We start from the raw sequence: 22,721 nt of genomic DNA, 5'->3' as shown, positions 1-22,721 counted from the left end.
TGAACTTTAATAATGAATTTTAATCTTTTTTTTTTGAAATTAACATTATTAAATAAGCATGTTCAACTACTAATTCCAAACTTTGTAGATAACATTGCTTGTTCTATGGAATCACTGAATAATTTGTAACTTGGAAATACTTCCCTGATCTTGGAAATTTGGGATTTTCCCTTAAAATTAATGCCTTTTTGAAAATTATTTCTAAGTTCAAGTTTGCTCTCTAGGATAATGAAGCAAAAATTGCTACTTCTCTACCAAAACTCATTCTCCCTTTCCTCCTTAATGACTGAATCTCAATTTTATTTTGGGTGGTAATGCCCAGATAAAGAACTATGTTTTGTAGCCTCCCTCGTAGATCACAGTTATGTTGTTTGCTGTTGTTATTTTGGATTTTCTATTATATGTAGTTGAACCTAAACCTAGCTAATGTGGAAAGGTTTCTTTCTATATATCATATAAATGATACGAGAATTGCAATATTCTTCCTTAGAAGATACGACTATTTTAAGGATTCTCCCTTCCTGTGGCCAAACTGCTTTCCAAAAAGCGCTGTATACTTCCACCAGAAAATGTAACTCTGATCATCTCTTGAATCCTTGCTAACATTGAACATTATCAATTAAATATACTCTTAAGATAGCATCTCATTTTTATATCATTTACTTACTAGTGAGATTAAACATTGTTTATCAGATTTTAATTAGACATTTGTATTTAGTTTTTTTTTTTTTTTTTAATCTATTGAATTGTAGTTGTTAAGACTTCCCACTGCCTGCATGATGCCTGGGTGCTTACCTTTTAGTGGACATATTCTTACTTTACATATATCAATACTTTTAGTTTCCTCCCTTCATTCTTTCCCTGCAGTGATTTTGCATATCTGTTGATTGCCTTTTAAGCTCTTGGTGGACAATCTTATAACTTAGTTCCATCTTCTCCAAGGCACCCCACATTAGGTCTACAGACCTAGATCTACTACTGTCTCAGCCTGAGAGGCAGGTATCTTGTAGGTTAGGGATCATGGAGGGACCATGAGCAGCGAGCCATATGGCCAGGTAACCACACCGAGTCAGTGTAGTTCAGAATATGAGTTACTCTGCCTGTAGGTGCCAGCGAGATCGGCATGGAGGGGCCGAATGACCTCACCTCAAGTTTAGTTGCACAGAAGGAAATTATATATAACAGGTATCCTGGAAAGGCAGTACTAGCTTTCCTGTCAAAGAAAATTATTCCAGTGCCTTGGAGTAAAAAAGGTCAGGGAGATTATATACAGTCTTGTATTGAATCTTTTTGCTAGGTGAGCAGGTCAGTTCATGCTTAGAGCCAAGAATGCATGGAAACCTTCAAAGTATTGTAATCTTTTTCTGAAAAATCACTGGCAAAGGTTTTTTTTTTCTTAAGCTTTTTAAGAGTCTGTTCCAGTATTTAGCAACTTAATTATTAATGGATCTTCCTTTTATTTAATCTAAATATCTCCTGTAACTTAAAATGATTTCCTATTCAGACTTGAAAGAGATATTAAATTATTTAAAATTTCTTATTTAGGGATGGGCTCTGAAGGGAAGTCACCCACAAATGTTAAAACAAAAATATAATATACAAGTGATTTGTTTTATGGATTAAGATTACTTCATCTTGTAAAACTCCATGCTACTTTGGTGACAGTTACATTCAAGTGATCTGTTTGATTAGCCCCACACTGAGTTTTTGCAGAAGAAGGAGACTAGGTATTATTTATCTTTATATTTCCAGTGTCATGTAGTGTAGGGATTCTGTATAAATGCCTGCTAAAAAATGACTGATGAATTATTGGTTTCATTTGATTGACTCCACTGCCTTACTGTTAACCCAGGAGCAGGTACAGTGTCCTGGTGGGTCCTAATTCTTCATAGAGAATTTTCTATGGCCTAATATTACATGACTTTTGGAATAGATTCAAGTATAGATAAAGACGTTGTTACATTTTCGCTATTACTGCTGCCTCTGAGAAAAGTATCAAGGTTCAAAGGCCAAGAAATACTAGAGGGTTGTTGGTTATTATTTCAGATACTTCATCTAAGGGGACCTATGGTAGGTAGTTCTATCTTCCTCTGCTTTTCTAGTTAAAATAATAATAATTCAAAAATCCCCTCAAAGTCTGAACACAAGGCATCTCTGTTATAATAGATTTTATTGTTTATTTGAGTCATTATGTATGTAGTAATAGAAGTTTAGGAAGGCACAGTGATCTAAGGAAAGAGTAGGAATGTGGGATCAAATAGATGTAAGTCCAATTCTTGACTTGCCCGTCATTAACAGAGTAAGTTATATAGACTCTCTGAGTCTTAGATTTAATGTAGAATGGTGATACCATTGCCAGCTTTGTATGTATTGTTTCATGTATGGCTGTTGTACACAGCAGATGGAATAATGTGTGAAGCCTAGTATGCATGAAGTAGTCAACACACAAGAGTTGCCCTTCTTCACTGTATATTCATTTACGATCAACAGAACTGTCTTGTATAGTTGTTCAGGCACGTCCTACATAAAGGTGTCCAACCAAGGGGTGAGTAGGGGGCTGAAATCCAGCCCATGCTCCACTCACCAATGGGTGTAGTCCTTGCCCTTCCAGAGGAAGAGGTTGACATCTTAAAATCTCGTGGATTAATGGTGGACCTGAAATAGATCTCCTTATAACATTTTGGTTACTTTTGCCTGGCACATGATTTGTTTTCAGATTTGGGCAGGAGTGACCAGCTCATTCACAAAGTGGAATAATACTGAAGTTTCTACCTCTAAAAATTTGTGTGTTTACAACTATAATTTTTATTGGGTGGGCATGTATTCAAAAGTATAGACTGTTTCGCTTTACTTATAGTATCACTTAAAGAAACAAGAAAATTATTGTTTTTCTTCCTCTCCATTTTTTAGGGATTAGTAGGCCTGTTGTAGCAGTTGAGACATCAGTATGTAATGGTGGTAGTAGCCCTGGTGTAAGTATAATATTCGATTTAGTTTAAAAATTATAACAAATTGGTCTTAACAGTTAATTAGCTTTTAGTATGCACCAGACCATTCATACTATTTTCTAATTTGGCCCTCACAAAATCCCTGTGAAGTACAGGTAATTATTATTAACCTTTTAAAAAAGTGCTTAGCACAATACTTGGCATATAACAAGGCCACAATAAATGTCATCTATCATTCCTATTTTACATCTAAGGAAAATGAGGCCAAAATGTAAGGCCACTTATACAAGGTCACACATGTAGTTCATGGCAGCTAGGATTTAAGCTAACATATTAACTTTTCATTTGGTAATTTGTCTCTAAAATTTTTTTTTAATAATGCTAGATTGTTGACCAGCTAGCAAAAGTGAACTTCCACTTCGAGTGATGATGTACAAGGTAATTCAGAGAACATCTAGACAAGCTGGAAAAACATGGAAATAAATCTGCCTGAAGTAGGATTGCCAGATAAAATACAGGACACCCACTTAAATTTGAGTTTCAGATAAACAGGGAATAAGTTTTCAGTATAAGTCTGTCCCAATTATTACAATGGACAAAAAACTAAAAAAAAGTATTCACTGTTTATCTCAAATTCAAATTTTATTAGGAATCCAGTAATTGTTTCCTCCTAAAACTGGAAATCCTAGCCTGAGGACATCAGAGACCTAGCAAGACAATGGAAAATACTGAAGACAAGATCCAGAAGAAGAAAACTTCTGCTGTTTCCCTTGGTGAGGGGGCTGTGTTGATTCCAGAAAAATGCACTGAGAGGCTGGGAAGGTGAAAAGAACTTTTGACAGACTTGCAGGGCTAAGGGGATAAAAACTTAAAGAGTTCAGAGCCAGCCAAAGAGGAGGACTCTGCTAAGTCCTTCATGATTCAAGTTGGAGCCCTGAACAGCAGAACAGATACCAGAGAAATACACCAGCCCTGGCCCTTCAAATCATTTTAAGTCTTGAAATTCAATTGAGGTTATTCTGGATTGCTAGGTATAGCCCAGAAGGAAATGCAAATCCTCTCAGCAGGAAAAGAACCCATTCTAAGCCTCAAATTATCTCCATAAGTTTTCATTTACAATGTCCAGTTTTCAACTAAAATTGATTAGGCACATGCAGAGTATTTTTCTACTGGTAAAAATACCAATAGAAAGACCAGGCACTATAAGTAGACTCATAGGGTTTTCAGATAGTGGAGTTATCAGACACAAGCTTTAACGATCATATACTTAAAGCATTCAAAGAAATAAAATATAAGATTGAAAATATCAGCAAATAATGAAGTCTTGAAAAAAGAACCAAACAGAAAATTCTGGATCTATAAAACTACTATTTTGAAATAGTGTACTCCATGGATGGGTTTAAAGCAGATTTAACAAAATACAGGAGAAAACTTAGGAAACTGGAACATAGGTCAGAAAAAGAAATCCAGAATAAGGCATGCAGAGAAAATGGATATAAAATATTGAAGAGAAATAATAAACATATGTAATACTATGGGGTGGTCTAAAATACCTGTAAAGTGTAATCCAAAAGGAGAGGAGAGAGACAGTGGTGCTAAAGTTAAAAATTCTCCAAAAGTTATGAAAGACATCAAGCTATAGATACAAAAAGCCCTATGAATCCAGAAAGAACACAGCATCCAGACAGCACTGTAAAAGTTCAAAAGAGAAGAAAAATGATCACTTCATCAGCCAATGAAGAAAAGAGCTAGGTTACCTTCACAGGAGTGACAGACGACTTCTCAACATAAACAGAAACAATGGAAGGGAAAGGAATGACAGCTTCAAAGTGCCGAAAGAAAATAACTGTCAACAGAGAATTCTGCAACTGGTAAAAGTATTCTTTAAGAATAAGGTGCTTACTCCTGTTGCTATCCAGACATTGCACAGGTTGAAGCACAACGAATATCTGAACTTCATAGCAAGTTTTTAACTATCCATATGTTACAATGTCTGCAGTGCAGAAATGCCTGAATCTCATGAACGGAAGTGTGATCAGAGTTGATGAACTAGACAGACATATGGATCAGTGCATTAGCAAAATGTCTTCCACTGTGAATCACTTATTTGTGTAAAAGGAACCAAATTATCTATGTAAGTAACATTCTTTAGCAAGAACAATGAACCTAAGTCTATGACTATTTCATTTGAAAAACAGACATGAGACAAATGTAAACCACATCCTCAAAATCCAGGAAACCCAATTTTAACTCAAGAAGCTATCATCACTGTGAAAGAAACAGTTTCAGTAGTAATCTAGAAGGAGTAATGGAAAGTACAATATCTCAAATGATCAAAAAGATCAAGAAGCAATGCAATAATAAGATATAAATTAAATTTTGAGTCTGAAGAACATTTAGCTTCAGTAAGAGGAAACAGCAAGAGCAGTTCTTTCAAAGAAATAATCAACATTAATGGTATAAAACCTGAAGTCTTCCTAGTCTATCCTACATGGCAATATGTTCGTTTGTACTTGGCTTTTTATTTAAAAATATGAACTAAATGGGTTTTAGGAAATAAGCAGCTTAGAGAAAGGCTGTGACTTTTGATCAAAACAAAAGGAAGGGTGAAGGGCTTCTTAACAAATGGAATGCACTTGTCAGTGCATTGACAAGGCACCTAACATTGCAGATTCTACTACATATGTAAAGATATAACATTGGAAAGTTATTTTAATTTAAAGTTGATATTGCCTGCTGGATCTCATTAAGGTAGAGTTTTAAAGCTCCTAACGCAGGGGGCCCTGAATTTAGCCAAATCCAAAATGAAGCGGTCACCTTTTACACATGTTTGTTCTGTTACATTTAATCTCAGCAACTTGAATCCAAGACCTCATTCAAAAGAAGAACATTATATAAGTGTATAAGCCATATTAAGTTTTACCAAAAAAACTTTGCTCTCCTATAAACAGCCCTGAAAGACATGGTGTTTCTATTTGGTTCTCAGATGATATCTTTTGTAGTAAAATTCTCATTAAAGTAATATATGACTCTAACAGAAAAATGTCACCTTATTATACCAGAGAATATCATATTGATTTGTCAAAATTTTGTAATTTGGTAAAGATATAATCTTACTTGGATTTGCACTTCCAGAAATGATCTAGAAAGCTGTATTATGGACTGATTATATTCACTTTGTACAAAATTGGAAAATAACTGAAGAAAATAAAGTCATAAATTTTGAATAAGCAGAGAAGATATTTGCATCTTTAGGTATTCCACATTTGTCTAACATAAAAATTACCATGTGATAAAGTCATGTTTCTCTAATAGCTAAATTATGATTATTTGAATGAAAATGGTTAAATGTAACTTTTTTTCAATTGTGTTAACTGGTACATCTTTTTAATATCAAGAACTGTATATTATTTGACTAGTTTCCTATTTAGAACAGCAGCTTAAATCCTACGTTAATGCTTCAAATATGGTACCACAGCAAATGTGGGAGATTGATGAAAATGAATCACTATGTGAAATGATGCCAGAACTTCACTTTATGGGAAGTACTTACTTCGGGTGTTACAAGACCAAATCCAAACTCAAAAACAATCCAATAAATGCTTTTTGTTTCCTATTTCAGTGCTGGTTATTATCACCCCCTAGACAGTGTTTCTGTTCTGTGGGATCACTGCATGTGGAGTGTTTGCTAAAAGGCAATTAGAGCCTTCCTCTTCCTGCTAGGATAGAGTAATTGTAGCAGATTAATGCTTCTGCTGCCAACTAGATAAGCTTTTTTTAAAACAAAATATTTAAAGCACTGCAGAATAATGGAAGCAACAAGGACCACAAATTCTAGATGAGGGAGTACCGGTGAGACGAGCTGATTACCTGTAGCCCCTTTGCCCTGGTGGCAGGGAAACCAGCAGAGCTGCTGTGGCCCTCTGGGGCCAGAGTGAAGGACCAGAGACCTCAAGTACCCAGGTGGTTTCCCCTCAGACATTTGCTGAATCCTGCATCATGCAAACATCTGAAAAGTGAGCCGAGATCTTCTGTCTCTTGGTACTGAGGAGACCTGGCAGGGAGAGTCAGGGAAGGGTCCCAGGTGAAAACCCTCGGCTCTCCATGAAAGCCCTGGAGAGGGATCTCTAGGAACAAGGCGAGCTAGAGGGAGACTGAGACTTACCAAGACTGGACTGCAGTCCACTAAGCTCATCCTCTTATTGGGTCAAGGCCACCAGCACCCCAACAACCTCACTGAGGGAAGAGCAAACCCTTCTGAGGGAAGATGCCATTGCCAAAGTATCTACAATATTCCACACCCAGTTTACGGCAACTGAAAATTACCAAGTGTGATAAGAGACAGAAGCAAATGACCAAAAGCAAGAAAGAAAATAGAACTAGGATCCTGATATTGAAGTCATTAGACAAAGACCTCAATTAAACTATGATTTATATATGCAGAAGATGAAGTGCAGACTTTGCCAGAAAATTAGAACCAACAGAAAAGAATCAAATGGGGATTTAATTATTAAAAAACCGAAGAGTTGAAATTAAGAACTCCATACATGGGGTTAGCCACAGATCAGATACAGCAGAAAGAGGGTTAGTAAAGTGGAGCATAGGTTGATTGAAAATATCCAGATTGAAGAAAAAGAGAGAAAAGAGGATGGAAAGGACAGAGAAGAGAATAAGGGACACAGTGGAATGAGTGGGGCAAAGGCAACTTTTGAGGAGACAATAACTTATTATCAAGCCTGGATAAAAACAAGAATCACTTGTAAGCATGTTGTAGTTAAACTCCTGAAATCCAAAGGCTAAGGGAAAAGTCTTAAGAGCATCAGAGCAAAAAACAAACAAACAAACAAAAAACAAAAAAACCAAATCTACATTATCTTCAAAGGAATGACAAAAACACTAAACTTGATTTTTCAGAAGACAGAGAAATGACATTCCTAAGTGCTGAAGAAAAGAACAGCTAACCTAGAATTCTCTGTATCTCGTGAAATCATTGCTCAAAAGTGAAAGTGAAATAGTGATGTTTTCAGACAAACAAAAACAGAGAGGATTTATCACCAGTAAGCTTGAGCTAAAAGAAATACTAAAAGGGAGCTCCTTCTGTTAGGAGGAAAATGATCCCAGAGAGAAGGAAGGAGGCAAACAGAACAGGTTGACATGTGAACTAGGCTCTGCTTCTTGATTTGGGTGCCGTGTACATGGATGTGTTCACTTTCTGAAAATCCCTAAACTCTGCATTTAAATTTATGCCCTTTTCTATGTGTGTTTTGTGCTTCACTTGGGATTTTACCAAAACAAAGCAAAACCAAACAAACAAACTGCTAAGGGGAAAACTTATGGCCTTACATGCATACACAGAGAAGAAGAATAGCCCCAAACCAATGAGCTAAGAATCCATCTCAAGAAGTTAGAAAAAGGACCACAAATTAAACCCAAGGAAAGTAGAAGGAAGGAAATAATAAAAAATAAAAGTAAGAGCAGAAAGTAATTAAACAGAAGACAAATATATATAGAAGATCAAGAAAAGCAAAAGTTGGTTCTCTGAAAAGACTAATAAAATTTAAAATCCCTGCCCAGTGAAGCATAGAGGATTAACATGTATGTGAAATGAAACAGGAGTATTGCACAGCTGCTGGCACTCTTAGCAGTCCTCCCTCCTGGATGGAGTGGGCTGAGCTGTCTCGGAGCTGCCCTGGGGCATTCAGGCTGAGGTAGGGGGTCCCAACAGATCCTCCAAGGCCAAATACAGACCGCAAAGTCAAGTGCCTTCTCTGCCATATATTTTTGTCCCAAAATCCTGGCTTACTGGGGTGGGTCTCTGCATTTCAGTCCAAGTGGAGGGGAGGGTCATGGCTGGCCAGACGGTGGAGGACTGAGTTGCCTGGAACTGAGATATGACACAAACCAGAAGGCTGTAGACTGACAGACTACCATACTGAAGAGCTCCAAAAGGTAGAAAGTATGGCTCCTAGCATGAAGGCAGAGGGCCATATGGAGACCCTTGCCCATATCCTGTGCTGATTACATATGTCTTGAGTCAGCTCTTGACTTGCTAGAGGGTGTTCCAGAGGTGTTTCTGGGAAGTACGTACTTTTGTTAGGTATTAGCCAACCTTTTCCAGATTAGGTGCCAAGAAGTGTGAGGATATACTGGGGGATCGGTCTGACGTATGAAGAGTAGGGTTTTTGAGAGTGTGGGGTGGAGGGGGGATGCAATCTCAGCATGACTTTTAAATGAACCCTTTATAGTCAGGGAGAGGATTTTGAATATCACCTTTTAAAACTGGATGGAGGTGAGAGCCACAAATGAATGTCAGGTGGCTATTTTAGAAGCTCTAACTGATGAACAGGTTTCATGATACTGGAGCATGAGATACAACACAATTTCATGGTAAAGCAGGGCAGAGCTCAAACTCATGGCTGTTCAGGAGGCTGGGAGGGTTACAGTAACCCTTTAGGCTAACCAGGTATATCCTTGGCCACACACAGATCTTAGGAATGGTAGTACGAGGCAGGGTATAATTTTTGATATGTGGTCATCAGACATTCCTGTGACCTTATTAACAGGGCTGATGTGTTACCAATTCCAAGGTCACCATTCACACAGAAGTCTACGGAAATGGCTCTCCTGGAGTTATGTAGCAGGCAACCATGCTTTAATCTCGTGAATGGGCTGCATGACAAGGTGAAATCCTCAAGGGTAGGCTTCCTTGGCAAGAAGTACAGGAGTCCATCCTAGTGGGAAAAAACTGCTCTTACCTGGATTCCCCCTTTCCTCTCAGGGTACCTCTCTTTTCTCCCTGCCCAGTTTTCCCTTGGAATCTAGGAGACATCATTAAAGTTTCTCACAATTTGATGCTCAGTTGGGACTAACTTGGTCAGCTGCAGATGGGGCTGAATGACCATAGTTTTCTATGGGGAGAATTTTGCAGCCTGGGAACACTCAAACCTGTAGTTCTGGGCCCTGAGAGAACCCACCCACCCACAATTTTGGCTTCCTGGCACATAGAACTTGGTAACTCAAAGCACATATAAAAATGCTAGGCCATCTGGCATGCTGCATATTGGATTGGCTGCTGCTTTTCTCAGTTGCAGTTGATTCTATAAAAACAATTAATAAACAGAAACCTACATTAAATAGAGTTAGGAAACCAGAAAGGGGAGCTGTCTCGCCCTGTGGTGATAGCAGAGCCCAACAGGAAGAAGAAAGCATCCTCTTCTTTCCTGGCAAGGACTCAGCCAATGAAAAGCCATGGACTCTTTGTTTACTACAGCCCTCCCAACTTCCTTATCCTCTCTATAAAAGTGTTCTCCTGCCCTTGCTGTAGGGGGACTTGCAAGTGGCTCACCGTGGTTGCAGACCCTGAACTGTGGTTGCAATTCTCTGCTGATCCTGAATAAATGATCTTTGCTGGAGAAATATCTGGCAGTCTATTTGTTTCAGGTCAACAATTCTGGCCTGGGATACAGTAACTGGATGCTGGGTCCCTCTAAGGGATCCCTGACACCAAGAAAGCAGCCTTTACAACAAGCAAGTTCCTTTTCTGAAAAAGGAACACTGCACTCCATTGGTGTGGGTTTCATGAAAAAAAAAAAAAGTGCAGGTTTGGGGTTTACTGGAATTGTTGCCTCTTGGGAAAAACCCATGTCTGAGTGGAGGCATTGATCTTGAATATTTGGCTGATTTGTGGAGGTCAACCGGGAAGGGTCTGCAGACATGAGATGCTTTGACTGGGCAGGTTAGTGTCAGGGCTGTTAGAGAAGAAAGTGATGAAGGAGGCACAGATGCCATCCTGTAAAACCTGGGAACTATCAACGCAGGTTAACGGTGCTGCCTTTGTTCAGCTGGCAGGGGCTCCCTTTTTGTCTAGAATGTGTAGGCCACTCGGCTGAACTGGAAATTTCAGCATCTTTTTCTGGGTAGACTCAGCGATGTGTCTATACCAGATGACCAAGAACCGTCCTGGAGGAAAGTGTGTGGAGGTGGAAGAGGTGATAGAAGACCCTCTGCGCACCAAATTCAGGCTCTTGCTTGTATGGTACTGACTCTACCACTTACTCGCTTCTACCCTTCCTCTAGGTACCAGAACAAGGCTTTATGAAATTATTCCCATCACACACTCAGTTTAGCTTGGTGCCCACTGACAGCTTGGAGCATCCTATAAGCTTCGTATCATCCTCCCGTGTTTCGTACGAGGGCTCTCAGGACACCTTTCCTGATCCCTTTGCTGAGTTCCAGGTTCCTGCCTGTTGCCCAGCCTCAGCCGGTGTCAGCAGCACGCCGAGGATGCTCTTCCTGTGACTCTTCGCTTGGCCTCCGGGGACCTGCCGACAGAGGGCGCTGCAGAGGCTGCGCAGCCGGAAACCCCACCGGAGGTCCAGCCGGGAGCTGAGCTGGAGCCGAAAGATGGAGACGGAAGGAAGTCTTGCCCATCTCCATCCTGGAGAGCGGGCTGGGTCTTCTTTCAAGAGTCCAACCACTGTAAGCATTTGCTTTGTATTATTGTAAGGTCACTGTGGTCACTTCATCTGTGTCAGGTACCCAGGACTTCCATTTAACTGGTCTTGATGTTTCTTAACATTGAGTTTGTCTGTATCTTTCTCCAATTTGGGAACTGCCGATGATTAGGCTAGTGAAAAGGATGAAGTCTAATCGTAGGTTATTTTAACTATTATTTCTTTTCCATGTTCCCATACTCTTTTTACTGTTTCCCTTCTATTATTATTATTTTTTTAAGTTTGACATAATCCACTCTTCCCCCTCTGAAAAATATTTCATATTCTTTCTATTCTTTTACTACTTATCTTTTCCTTTCTTAAAGGCTCAGCCAGGCCTTAAAGGTTTAGTTTTCACTAGAAATTTGTGTTCTCTGTTACAGAAAACTCACACTGTAAAATAAATCTCTTTTTTTTCAAGGGTAACTATTCATGGAAAGAGAAAGAGACTAACAGGTTTTAAATATAAGGAATAGGAGTCCCATGAAAAGGCTTTAAGTCTATGGGCTCAAATTTATAGATTTTGTATAAAAGTAGGAGTGTTTCCTATATGTCATTCTCTGGTAGAGGGTGCGGTATTTATAACTATTTTTTCCCAAGGAGATGGAAGCATAAGACACAATTCCCCACTTATTAGATGAGTTCTCTGGTTTGGATTTTAAGCTCATTGGCCTTGAGCAACCTGGGAGAAACTGGCATTCATTCTGGTGAAGGTTAAAGACAATTAGCTTTTTCCTTTCTGTGTTTTGTCTGCCCTCTTCCCTCCAGTAACAGCTGGCAATAGCAATGTGGGCACAAATACGGACCAGGTGCTGCAGACTCTGATTTTGCTTAGAAAGAGGGAAACATGGCTTAGATTAGCAGCTGCTGCAATGGATGAGGCATTGCTTGCATCTTCTAGATTTTGCGGGTGTTGATGGGTTTTGCAGTACTCTTGGGTACCATATCAACTCTGGAATTTTGGGCAAGTGTGATACATGAGAATTTGTTGTGAGGAGTTTTTACTTTTTCCATATTATTTGGATTCTGAACTCTTTCCTGGCTGTCCAAAGCTGGTGTGGACAGTATAGCTGTCATCATTTGAAAATGGCCTTGGAGTTGACTAGAGACCTATCTTGGCTAATGTCAGAGACTCCTGGGGGTGACCTCTGAACTAGCTCCAGGTACGTATGGGGGCAGTGATGAGTGTCTGGGAAGGTACACAGAGTGTGCAGGCAGGACCTCCCTGACCTCTGTGGCTCTCTGTCCTCACCAAGAACTCTGCAGCTGTGCATGACCAAAGACTGGGCTGAAAGGCTCAGCGGGTCAAAAGAGAAGGATGAAGTGGAAAAAGGGAAAATTCCCCCTTCCCACTGCTCTTCTAGCATCCACTTCCTGGACCCGAATCAAGGGGGGAGGTGCTACAGTGTTTGGTCAGATTTCCAGTGTGGACTGAGCTGTGTTCACTAGAGAGCAGAGTCCTCTGCTTTAAAAGGTGGTACCTCTCTGCCACCTCCATACGCCAAGAAGCTGGGTAGGTTAGTTGACTCTGTTCTCTTGGTGGTATGCTCTTGCTATGGGTCTGACCAGAGACCTCCTGGCTTCTGCCCTCCATCTGTGTTTCTCTGTCTCTTTGTCCTGATGGCTCAGGGGCCATCGGTGGGGAAGATAAGACACGACGGTTGTAGCCCTTGAGCACAAGTCTCCTGCTTCCTGCACAGGTGTTTTGAGCACTGGCTTCATTCATTCATTCATTAACTGAATAAATACTTACTAAGTCCCTCTAAGGGGAGATGCTACCAGCAACAAGAAAAAATCTTTAAAAATGTTATTTTTGCTGAAATTATGGATGATGTTTGATATTTTCCTCAAAGTTTCTAGAGGGAATAAGTAATACTTTAAAAAATGTGTATACAAATTGGATTTATACACATATAACAAATACATTGAAATGAAGGAGATGCTGGATTTGTGTGGGAGGAAGTGACTGAAACCTTGGATAGCCTCTGTCTTCTAGTTTGACTTTCTCACAGCTCTTTATGGTGGGGACTATGGAGCTCCCCACTGAGAATCATCTGGAGGGGAGGAAGGCCATGTTAACCATCTTGACTTTCCTTCCTCTAGTTAAGGATTTGCTAGCCCAGTGACAAATGGGTTCCCACTTTGATGCCCAGATAATTTCCCTGCCAATCGCTCTGGGAGGAAAGCCCCCAGCACTGACTCCAACTTCAGAATTCTATCCAATGTATTACCTGGTATCCAGCCCTCCATGGGATCAGAACTCTGAACCGAATCTCCACCTTAGTGGTGGGGACCCTTCTGGCCAACTTTAGTCTTATCAGGACATCATAGTGGCCCAAGAGCAGGCTCAGAGGTCAGACTGCCTGGGTTCAAGTCCTGACCCCACCATTTGTTTGTTACTTATGAATCCTGGACCAGCTGCATTTATCTTCCTGGACCTCAGATTCCTTATCAAAAAAGGAAAAAAAAATACCTGCCTAGGGTTTTCATGAAGATTAAATGGGGCAAGATGTATGAGGCACTCAGCATGGTACCTGGCACATTGGGAGAGCTCAGAGATATTTAGTTGCTGCTATTACTATTATTATTCCTCTATTCAGGACAGCAGCCTTACCCCCAAATGACAGCCCCGGGGTGGGATCTTGTGAGCCACGCACAGATTCCCCAGGGACAAGCACAGGCCACCCTCCTGGGATGGCTGCAGCCACCTCATGCCCATCTGCTGTGTCTAATTGGACATTATGGCGATGAGCTTGCCATGCCCTTCAGATAGCTGGCTGTAGGTCCAGACACGGCATCTTAGTTAGGTCAGTTTCTCTTGTCTGCCCCACATACTTTCCTGCCAATTTGGCCTCTGTCTGCCCTGGCCTGCCACAGGCCTTTACGAGAAAGCTATTGTTCCCGTCTCATGGAGATGAAAATGGGCATAATACTCCCTCCTTATCTTGCTGAAGCCCTCTCTGGAGGCAGAGATATGGAGGGCCTCTGCAGCCCTGGTTGTTTCTAGCTCCATGTGTCTGCAATTTAGAGTAAAAGAGATTCATTCTGTGTATTGAGTGGCTTTGAGGGGGATGGAGAGAAACTGTTCTGTAGAGTTCTAATTTGACTCCACCACGTCTGTATAAGTGAAAATCACTCCTGAGTTCTTCCTGTGTCGTCTTCTTTCCCTTCCGATTAGGAAAAGGGGCACCATAGAGTGGTCAGCATAACACATTTTTTTCCTTCCCTCTCTTCTGTCCCCATCCTGCTCCACCCACACTTCTGACTGGAAGTCCATAGTGGGTCAAGGGCTTCCAGGAAAGCTTGGACTCCTTAACTATTCTCTGCATCCTGTTCCTTCCAACTCCTCCTCATGGGCCTCAGTTCATTAAACGTCCCTTCTGTGTCCTGCATCTCCAGCATGCCCACAGACCCTTCCCTTGGGCTGATGAGCACAAGCAGATAAGCCTGGTTTAAATCCCAGCTCCATCACCTGCCACAAAAACTACCATGTCTCTGAGACTGTTTTCTCCTCAAATGCAATGGTGATGGCACCCAACTCATGATGCTCTTATCAGCATAAAATAAAAGGCTGTATTCAGACTATACTACAAAGCTACAGTAATCAAAACGTATGGTACTGGCACAAAAACAGACACATAGATCAATGGAACAGGATAGAAAGCCCAGAAATAAACGCACATCAATTAATCTACAACAAAGGAGGCAAGAATATACAATGGAGAAAAGGCAGCTAATAAGTGGTGCTGCGAAAACTGGACAGCTACATGTGAAAGGATAAAATTAGAACATTCTCTAACACCATATATAAAAATAAACTCAAAATGGATTAAAGACCTAAATGTAAGACTGGATACTGTAAAACCTAGAGGAAAACATAGGCAGAACACTCTGACATAAATCACAGCAGTATTTTTTTGGATCCATCTCCTAAAGTAGTGGAAACAAAAGCAAAAATAAACAAATGGGACCTAATTAAACTTAATTAGGTTTGCATAGCAAAGGAAACCATTGATAAAACAAAAAGACAACCTACTGAATGGGGGAAAATATTTGCAAATGATATGACTGAAAAGGGATTAATACACAACATATATAAACAGCTCATACAACTCAGCATTAAAAAACCCTAAACAATCTGATTAAAAAACAGGCAGAAGAATGGAATAGACAGTTTTCCAAAGAAGAAATGCAGATGGCCAACAGGCACATGAAAATATGCTCAACATTGCTAATCATCAGGGAAATACAAATCAAAGCCACAGTGAGATATCACTTCACACCTGTCAGAATGGCTATCATCAAAAAGTCTACAAATAACAAATGTTGGCAAGGATGTGGAGAAAAGGGAACCCTTGTACACTGTTGGTGGAAATGTAAAATGGTGCAGCCACTGTGGAAAACAGTATGGAGGTTTCTCAAAAAACTAAAAATAGAACTACCATAAGACCCAGAAATTCCACTCCTAGGTATATATCTGAAAAAGATAAAGATACTAATTCAAAAGATACATGCACCCCAATGTTCTTAGCAGCATTATTTACAATAGCCAAGACATGGAAACAACCTAAGTGTCCATCAACAGATGAATGGATAAAGAAGCTGTGGTATACATATATATACACACACAATAGACTATTACTCAGCCATAAAAAAGAATAAAATTTTGCCATTTGCTGCAACATGGATGGACTTGGAGGGCATTATGCTAAGTGAAATAAGTCAGACAGAGAAAGATAAATACCGTATGACATCACTTATATGTGGAATCTAAAAAATACAACAAACTAGTGAATATAACAAAAAAAGCAGACTCACAGATATAGAGAAGAAACTAATGGTTACCAGTGGCGGGGGCAATATAGGGGTGGGGTGTGGGAAGTACAAACTATAGGGTGTAAGATAGGCTCAAGGATGTATTGTGTAACAGGGGGAATATAGCCAATATTTTGTAATAACTGCAAATAGAAAGTAACCTTCAAAAATTGTATAAAAATTTAAAAAAATTTTAAAAAGGATGTAAGATCCTTGCCAAGAAGTGGACACAAGGATATCCTAAATAAAGGAGAGCACTTCCTTGTAGGCTCATTGCATTCAGTCCTTACACGTGTTCAAGCCCATCTCCATTCTGTTTCTCATGCTGCCCCCTCAGAGTCACTCTCACAGCCACCCGTCCTGGAGGATGCTTCACACACTTTGCCTCTTCTCTATAGACACAGATTTACCGGGGGGCCCTCACCATTCCCGTGTGAAAGGTTTCCTGGGACTAGGGACTTTCATGGCCCAGACCAGTATCAATCTGAACTGGCCATTCTAACTCTTCAGCCTGCAGTCTTTCTCATCAGCTCCTTAAATTATTTGTTATGGCAAACATCACCACAAGCCCCACGTGCCAACCCTCTGCCATGCATTCTAGACCACATGTCCCGTGAGTCCTCTGATGGCACTCACCAGGTCCTGTTGATGACGCTCCCTTTGATAGCTTCCCCGCCTTTGACTTCCATGGCCCTGTTCATCTGGATTCCCTGATGCTATGGTTACTACTGCTGTGTAACAATCAAACCCAAAACGGAACAGCTCTGTATTATCATCTCTCAAAGTTCTGTGGGGTGACTGGGCTCAGCTGGGCAGCTTTCCCTTGCTGTCTTGCATGCTGTTGCCATGGGTAACAGCTGGGCTGGCCCTCTGCTGTGCCCTGGGTGGGGATGGCTGGAGCAGCTGTCTCCATGCGAACTTTCACATGGCCACTGTGCAAGCACAGCTGTCTCAGGGCTCCAAGAGCGAGTGTTCTAAGAGATAGGAAGTGGGAGTTACCAGTCTCTGAAAGCCTGGCCTGGAAGCTGCACAGCCTCACTTCAGCATGGAAACCAGGTCAGGGTCACAGAGCCCTCCCAGGCCCAAGGGGAGGGGACATGGACCGGGCCTCTTGATTAGAGGAATGTCAAGGAACTTGTGGCCATACTTAACCCTCCGCACTCAATGATCTCTCTTCCTCAACCTCTATCCCTTCCTCCTCCTTCTCCTTCTCTTCCTTTTTCTCAGGACTCCGCCCTCAACTCTCACCTCCACATGCCTTCATGCCTTTGCAAGTGCTGTTCCTTGCCTAGAATGATCTCTCTACCTCTTGGCCCCCAAGGCCAGTCTTTCCTTCCCACTGGCCAAGTCCACCTACGGGCTCCTCTTATCCGTGGGTGGTGATCAACTCTGGGCCCCAAAGCCAGGTTTGGTGGTCCCCTTCACTGCCACAGGACAAAAAGAAGGAGGTGCTTGTCCCCCCTCCTGCAATGTGAGAGCCGTGGCGGGCAGGGACCAAGCCTTCACCTCTAGATCAGGGCCCCTGGAGACCAGCACAGTCCCCAGCAGGCCTCCGGCAGTGTAGGCTTCAGAGAGGCAGGGGAGGCTGTATGTTCTCTTACTGAAATACAAACTCAAGGTAAATGTAGAAAAGTCTCAGTTTGGGTTATTAGGGCTTTGACCCTTTATCTGTGTCGATTTAGAGGTTTCATCTCATTGGGAGAATCTGACACACATCTAACTAGAAGTCAGCTCTATCTATATTGCTGCAAATCTGAACTGAATGATTTGGTTGTATCTTTCTAGCTGTTCTCTGTAACAATGCTTAGTCACTCTTTAATGGTCTGATATTTAATCTGTGGGCTAAAGATGCATTTTGATGCCCCAGATGTAATGGACTATTTGACCTAGGAAGAGATGGTTGCACGCAACAGTTTGGCTCCTCACCTTGGGTGAACTGAAGATGTGCAGGCTGTGTGTGTCCCCTCATTCCTATGTCCTGTCTTCCCACCTGGACCCCTGCCCTCCCACTGCCACACTCCCATTGTCTCATTGGTCCCTTTCAGTCAGAACCACTGCACCTTTATGTTGGCCTCTGGCAGCCCAGACATTATTACTGTATGAATATTTCCAACCATTTCACTCTGGTCGGCTCAAGTGTGAGTGATTGTGTATTTGGTGGCTTGGGTTCCTTCTTCTACCGTTCCAGGAGGCTTCTCTCTAGCAAGATTACTTCATTTAGGCTTTTAAAGCAAAATGTGCTGGAAATAAGGAAGGGAAGAAAACCAGCATGCGTGTGAGCAAGGTTTATGGAGAAGTTTAGCGGGGAGGAACACCAGGGGAATTGTGTGGCCAAAGGACACAGGTGAAAGAGGAAATGCATTTTAGGAGTGTTGCTGTGAACTGTAGATTCTTTTCTCAAGATTTAAGAAAGACAAGTAAGAACAGAAGCAATACTGAAGTTACTTTATGATTGTGTAGAGTGCAATTTTGACCATGGTTTCTCTTTAGGCTAGTGTGAACCTGGCTAAGCGATGGGGGTAGTCATGGCTTCCAGGGAATTATGTAGTAAAATTAAGATGGCATAATAATAAAATAGCCATTATCATGCAAATATTTATGGTGGCGCACTTGTTCCTAAAGGAAGACCTGTGAAGTGGTATGACTGTCCTAAGATTATGATGCACATTTACAATTTAGTCACTCCAAGTAGACTTTCACAGAGCCTATGACTCAAACGTTTATTGCAGTACAAAAGGAGACATAGCTCTGGAGAGGAGACAGTGATTGAAAATGGCAGCCCACAGTGCAGTTCTTAGCCATACCAGTTCTAAAACCAGAGCAGTCCTGGTAGAAATATGTCCAGATTCAAATAAAAAGCTATACCAATGTGTCACCTGAACCATCTGGATTGTTGACGTGACGGGATCCCTGCGGCTGCTCTGGGCAGATCTGGGTGGCCTTCTGGCTCCAGCACGGTTTTTCCTGGCTCTGCCGCATTGCTGCAGAGGAGAAAGCACCAGCCAGAAGTGCTAACGAGGGGGAGTCAGCTAATTCCCCTGGAGCCCTGCTTTTCCTTCAGTGCCCATCGGTCTCCAACTTTGGCTGCAAAGGATTTCCCCACAGGAAACTCTCAGAATAAGCCATTCAGTTCACAGCTGTCACCAAGACACCACCACGTCCATTCCCAGAGGAGGAATGTACTGCAATCCCTAATTCAAAGCCTTCTCATGATACCGCACACCTGGCTGTACCAGACACGTGCCTGGCCCTTCACGTGTGCTTTCGCAGTCTTCATGGGGTGACCGGTGGGGATTGTACATTAACTTCCTTTTACAGATGAAGGAACAGAGCCTTAGAGTCCAAGGGCCACACGGGGCAGAAAATGAGCCCACAGGCCTCTCACTGGGAAGACACCTGCTGAAGGGTGGGGAAAGGAGACAAACTCTGCCCCCTGACCTGTGTACATTTCACCTTGCCACTCTCAAGGGGTGTTGTTAACAACTTTGTTCATCAACTATACTCTAATATAAAATAAAAATTAAAAAAAAAACTTACAGCAGGACTAGGTGCTTAGATCTGCTGTTATGTGTATTCAGGGGCCACTGTGTTTTAATTTTTAATTTGGGAGGACGTGGTGGAAAAGGACTGGGAAATGATGTACTGAGAAGGGGTTTGAGGTTCGCTCTTCTGACAAATGCAGGGAGTGATGAAATCAGAGCAGGTGGCAGTCAGGGTGTGAATCTGGAAGCGAGGGCAGAGATGGGGAAGGGGCTGAATGTGAGGGTCTGAGCTGCAGGCGATGCATGACCAGTGGTACGGAGCAGGCAGGAAGCCATGGCAAAACAGAGCGGTCGAAATGACTGCAGACTTCTGGTTTATGCTGGGACAGCTGTGAGAAGGCCGCGATCATGACCGTGATTACATGACTTGACACAAGGGTGGGTAGAGAAAGGAGGCCCCTTTGGGAGAAACTCTCTTGGCCGTAATCAGTTGTCCTTCCAGACCCACTACTCTATTGTTCCTGCTAGCAATGGGGAGTGACAATGAACAGGGAGCTACACATAACAGGTCTGGGCCAGAGATCAAAATAAAGATACCTTCCCGCCATAATCAACAGCTCTCTGCAAGGCAAGCCCTGATTCTGAAGGACTTCTTTTTTTTTTAACTTTTACTGGAGTATAGTTGATTTACAATGTTGTGTTAGCTTCAGGTGTACAGCAAAGTGAATCAGTTATACATATACATATATCCACTCTTTTTTAGATTCTTTTCCCATATAGGCCATTACAGAGTATTGAGTAGAGTTCCCTGTGCTATACAGTAGGTCCTTATTAGTTATCTCTTTCATATGTAGTAGTGTGTAGATGTCAGTCCCAATGTCTCAATTTATCCCTCCCCCCAACTTGGTAACTTGGTTACCCCCTGGTAACCATAAGTTTGTTTTGGGAGCACACAGTCAACAAAGACTGCGGTAGCTCCTGAAGGCTTGAGACTGGCCCGCTGAGCCCAACTGCACACATTAAAGTATAACATTTGAGTTACTATAATAATACAACATTGTAAGATTTTGTCAGGATAGGTAAAGCTAAAATTTCACTAGTTCTTTCTTTTGTCAGTGTTAAAATTTGCATCTTTACAGTTCTCATATTACAACAATTATTACTATAGTCAAATAGCCAAGTGCCCTCCAGGGAGAAATTATGCAGGGACTAAAGGAAACGAATCAGGAGTTATTTTCTATTGTATTTCATCATGCTTGTAACTCCTTGGAGAATACAGAAAGTATTTGTTTTGAATGTTTCTAATTTGGGGGTACTTTCAAAATCTGATTTAATCAGACCTTTAAAAAATCATATAAATCAATAGCAATTACCTAATCCTAAATTGAATCATAACTCTGAAAGAAATATGCTATTAGAATAGATCCCAGGTAATCAGTGATATACCTCTACTTTCATAAAAGGAAGTAATAAAAGGTAAAAAGAAAAAGAAAAATGGAAAAACCAAAACAAAACCTCATTTATTATTTTAACTCCCACTTAGAATGACCTTCTGTTGTACTTCAAGATTTAATGTTCAAAGTTTATAAAATTATTTTTATTTTAAGAACGTCTAATTTACCAATTAGATTAATGTGTTTACTACTACCTAGAGACCGTGAAGAGCTTACTTGTGATTTGTAACAAAACTTCTCTAACCTTCTGGATAATGGCCTGAATTCTGCATTTTTATATTATAGCAAGAGGATCTTTGATGCTTTGATTTGCATACACTTTGATAGTTATATTAGAACATTTTGTACATCCAGTCTCTTCCTGTTCCTTAATTTGGCACTTGTTCTATCAAACAGTTTTGAAAATGCAAATTATTTCACATTAAAAATATAAATTTTTATAGCATATTATATACAGTTTTAATGCATTCAGACTCCAAAAGTGTTATATACAGTTTTAATGCATTCAGACTCCTATAATTCATTATTGTTTTAATTTATCTGATCTTTTTGTGTGCCCTGAGTCCATAGTCCAATCATTTGCAAACTCAATTAAGCTTTGTCTCAATGAATTTTTACTTTTTGACAAATTATGTTACATTTGTAGAGAAATACATTCTTAGTATACTATTCATTCATTTGATATATTTGCAAAATGGAAATTCATCCATTTTCTGAAAGCACTGAGGTATCGCTAGTCCAAGAGGTATATTGTGGAGTGGGATCTTCTCAAGTTTGCACTTGAAAACATGTCAGTTTTCTAAAGCGCTGAACTTTTAGTTATTTTGAATATGACTTGGCAAACTATCTGTTTATTCTAGGACGTTGGCACTTCACCAACTCTGAATACACTTTCACTCAATTATGACAACATTTTATGTATTTTACAGAGCTGATTTTACATTATAATACCTGTCTAATGATATTTAAAGTGTGTCTTCATACTGCTGATGAAGACAATTATGTTAAATGGTTTGTTATTTGAGCTGAATGTACAGGAAATGCTCTATATGTCCCAGAAATCTTGGAGAACTGCCTTGAAAGGAATGGTACTAGTGCTAGATTAATTTACACACAAATCCCACTTTTTCACATTGGCTCATGCAGAATGAAGACAGAGTCATGAGGTTTCATATTATCCTTAATACTTATTTCCTTGACTCTAAAAAGATAAAAAAAACCTTCAAGGTGTGTTTATGCCTGCACCATCTTGAGCTGATACTGTATTATGACCCTGAATTATGTCTATTTCTCATTTAGTTAAAACCCAAAAGAACAAAATGTGTATGTAGTAAGGAAGGACTCTCCCACTGAACTTCCACTGTAGACTGGGGCATACAGTCAACAATTATGTCTAATATTCATTGCTAATGCAAGTTTTCACCTCTTTTGTTCTTACTGGCATTTGGGAAGTCATATTAGATACCACTAGCTGGAGCCCATCTCTTTGTCCCCATATCAAGCCTGGCCATGTTCTTTATGATAAATGAT

General features: G+C 40.7%; 1 protein-coding gene across 1 annotated transcript in view; it reads right to left on the bottom strand.

Annotated features, from left to right (window-relative positions):
• HECW1 (HECT, C2 and WW domain containing E3 ubiquitin protein ligase 1) overlaps window positions 1-22,721 on the bottom strand; it is a 237,124-nt gene that overhangs the window by 201,991 nt on the left and 12,412 nt on the right. The window lies entirely within an intron of this gene.

This window comes from Balaenoptera ricei, chromosome 9 (genome assembly GCF_028023285.1).
Source record: "Balaenoptera ricei isolate mBalRic1 chromosome 9, mBalRic1.hap2, whole genome shotgun sequence".
Taxonomy (NCBI): domain Eukaryota; kingdom Metazoa; phylum Chordata; class Mammalia; order Artiodactyla; family Balaenopteridae; genus Balaenoptera; species Balaenoptera ricei.
This window is presented reverse-complemented; position numbering and strand designations above follow the sequence as displayed.